The sequence below is a fragment of the Suncus etruscus genome, chromosome 4, assembly GCF_024139225.1.
Source record: "Suncus etruscus isolate mSunEtr1 chromosome 4, mSunEtr1.pri.cur, whole genome shotgun sequence".
NCBI classification, from domain to species: domain Eukaryota; kingdom Metazoa; phylum Chordata; class Mammalia; order Eulipotyphla; family Soricidae; genus Suncus; species Suncus etruscus.
The window spans coordinates 155134021-155137657 of record NC_064851.1 but is presented as its reverse complement, the minus strand read 5'-3'; the positions used below and the strand labels follow the sequence as shown (position 1 = coordinate 155137657).

The 3637-nt window shown below is 34.9% G+C and overlaps 1 non-coding gene across 1 annotated transcript; it reads left to right on the top strand.

Moving 5' to 3' along the window:
- Positions 1 to 3283: 3283 nt before the first annotated feature.
- Positions 3284 to 3386, top strand: LOC126007516 (U6 spliceosomal RNA). Its single transcript, XR_007495073.1, has one exon. It is a non-coding gene; the product is annotated as a U6 spliceosomal RNA (small nuclear RNA).
- Positions 3387 to 3637: the final 251 nt, after the last annotated feature.

Here is a 3637-nt window from a genome sequence, read left to right as displayed (position 1 = left end):
GAGTGGTTCTCTGTGTATAATGGGCCTTTCATCTGGGAGAAAGACAGTATTTGAGAAAGGGACTTAGGAAAAGTCTTTTTTCTTTACCTTTGATTTATCTGATTTTGAGTTAAACATACAATTTTTCAAAACTGTAAATGGCCAGTAAGACTTGTAGGAGCCTGAACGATATAGTACAGTTGGTCGGGCATACATCTTGCATGAGGCTGAGGTGGGTTCAGTCTCTGGTGTGCCCCCGGAGCCCACCAGGGGTAATCTCTGATCTCAGGGCCAGGAATAACTCCTAAGCTCCTCCAGGTGTGGCCCCAAAATTTAATTAAAAAAAAAACTAATAGTTTTTAGTTCAAGTGTTTTTGGGAAATGTACTTTATTTACCAGTTTGAAACATGAAATTCTACTGCTTATAAAAATGTCAAGCCTCAAAAAATGGGGAAAGGTAAGGCAGGCAAAGTATCTGAAATTGTTTCTCAATAGAATGTACCATTCTTGATATGGGCAAGAATCGCTTTTTCATCCACTCTTCTCTGGTTATTTTTCCTCATTCTCTTTATCTTTCAGGAGGAGTTAAGAGCTGTGCTCACAATTCACTGCTATTAATAAAGATGTGTTCTGGGGTGGAATCTGGCAGGCGTCTGTGTGTGGTAGAATCTCTCCTGGGCCTTGGTCTGGACTTCCAGCTCCAGAGTATGACCCAGGGGTTACATTTGCGTATGAAATGTGCTTCTCCAATGTCTTTGATAAGTGACCCATTGTTGGAAACAAGGAGCCACTTTATTCTGATGTAGACAAAAGCTGTGAATTGCTGAAGAGCTTGAAGGAGTTAACTTTCTCATGATAAATAGTCAGGAAAGCATTGGCAGCCAGTAACCTTTCAAAATACCGTGATCTTTAGGTTTCTGTCCATTTTCTAGCAGAGTACAGAATTCCATGCTTCTGGCAGGACAGGAAGAAAAGAGGATAAGGATTGAGAGGTTGTTGGAAAGTTGTGTTTAATATGAAGCATAATAGTTTATTCTGAGGTGGAAGTACTTGGGCTTGCAGGTCCTTTTCCCATCACCACCGAGAAAATTCCCCGAGGAAGAGACTTTAGTTTTTCATTAAAAGTGTTACTGAAATCTCATGTTCAACTTTGTGTCTTTAACTTTTAGCTGTACTCACACTTTAAAGCCGCTGTGTTTCTACCTGGTCAGAAAAAGATGTTTGAGTTCTGTCTTTGCATGTCTATTTGCTCTTTTATTTTCCTTTCAGACCATTTTTCAGTATCACCACGAGCTATTTGAAAATGAATTTTATTTTTATACTTAGTTTTTCTCATCTACCGCTAAAAAAATTCTATAAAAGCAAACAAGTGAAAAAAAATATATACAAACCAAAAAAAGCAAACAAGTGAAAATACAGTTGTGTCCCCCTATACACTTTCTGTTGGTAAATTGGGAAGTGTCTATCACAGCCAACAGTTCCTATGATATCTTACCATTATTTACAGTCAATTTGCAACTAACACAAAAGTTGGAAAAACCAGGATTACAAATTTTCCTTAATAAAGATCAGTGTTTTATATATGGTCTACATGTCTGAAAGAGAGAAAGAAAGAGAGAAAGAAAGAAAGAAAGAAAGAAAGAAAGAAAGAAAGAAAGAAAGAAAGAAAGAAAGAAAGAAAGAAAGAAAGAAAGAAAGAAAGAAAGAAAGAAAGAAAGAAAGAAAGAAAGAAAGAAAGATAAGAAATAAATCTAAGAAAGATAAAGAAAGAAAGAAAGAAAGAAAGAGAGAGAAAGAGAGAGAAAGAGAAAGAGAGAAAGAAAGAAAGAAAGATGAAAGAAAGAAAGAAAGAAAGAAAGAGAAAGAAAGAAAGAAAGAAAGAAAGAAAGAGAAAGAAAGAAAGAAAGAAAGAAAGAAAGAAAGCAAGAAAGAAAGAAAGAGAAAAAGAAAGAAAGAAAGAAGAGAAAGAAGAGAAAGAAAAAGAAAGAAAGAAAGAAAGAAAGAGAAAGAAAGAAAGAAGAAAGAAAGAAAGAAAGAAAGAAGAAAGAAAGAAAGAAAGAAAGAAAGAAAGAAAGAAAGAAAGAAAGAAAGAAAGAAAGAAAGAAAGAAAGAAAGAAAGAAAGAAAGAAAGAAAGAAAGAAAGAAAGAAAGAAAGAAAGAAAGAAAGAAAGAAAGAAAAAGAATTTCTGAATGATTGCAAAAATCACAAGCACAGCTTAATAGCATTTATACTTCTCTACTTTAGTCTGTAATTATCTTTCATACTAATAAAATATTAGAAAACTTCTACTTCACTGTGAGCTACACTTTTTTCTGTGTTTCATGCTAACTTTGGAGTTTAAATCCTGTCATTTCAACAATATATAAAAAAGTATAACTTGGGGCTGGTGAGGTGACACTAGAGGTAAGGTGTCTGCCTTGCAAGTGCTAGCCAAGGAAGGACCGCGGTTCGATCCCTCAGCGTCCCATGTGGTCCCCCCAAGCCAGAGGCAATTTCTGAGCGCTTAGCCAGGAGTAACCCCTGAGCATCATAACGGGTGTGGCCCAAAAAAACCAAAAACAAAAACAAACAAAGTATAACTTAACTTATGATATACAGAGATACATTTTAACTTTATTCACATTAAATTTTAATCTAATACAGTAATATAATGAAGTCTTAGATTCTAACCCTTTATAAAAAATGCTTTTATGCTCATATTGAATTACTGTTTCAAAATTTTGCTCATATTCATTTTCTTCTGATCATACACTCTGAGTTTTGTCCTTAATGATTCAGATTGGTTTTCCCTTGCCAAAATATTGCCAATCTATCTGTGATGAGTTGTTATCTTCCCAAATTATAATAGTGATTTCAGGAAAACATATTAAAATAAACATGTGTTTTTAAAGCCAAATATATATTATTTGCATTTAATTATTGTCACAGTAAAAATTGATCATACACATATGAATGTATTTTATGAAAAAAATCAGTAAAAACAGATGCCAAGGCACTCTTTACCATAATTTCTTCATCGTCTTATCCTTCAAAATAAAATTTTACACACTGCTAAACTAACACAAGAATTGCTAGTGACTGACATCACTTTTAATAAATAAACATATATAAAATGGAGCTAGAGCAGTAGCTCAACAGGTAGGGCATTTGCTTTTCATATGACCAACATGGACAAACCCTGGTTTGATCCCTGGCACACCCCATATGGTCCCCCAAGCATGCCAGGAGCAGTTTTTGAGTGCAAAACCAGCAGTCACCCCTGATTACTGCTTGGTGTGGTCCAAAATCAAAAATCAAAAAACAGTGCTCGCTTCAGCAGCACATATACTAAAATTGGAACGATACAGAGATTAGCATGGCCCCTGCCAAGGATGGCATGCAAATTCATGAAGTGTTCCATATTAAAAAAAAAAAAAAACACAAAAAAAACACTTTATATAAGACAAACAATATCTGTGCAGGTTTCTACCTAGTGTTATAAATATCATTTAGTTTCTGTAAAAATTGGAATACACATCTATCTAGTTCCAAAAAAATTTATTTGTTGTCACTATGTATAAGACATCCTTATCAGGGTCGGAGAGATAGCATGGAGGTAAGGCGTTTGCGTGTCATGCAGCAGGTCGGTAGTTCGAATCCCAGCATGCCATATGGTCC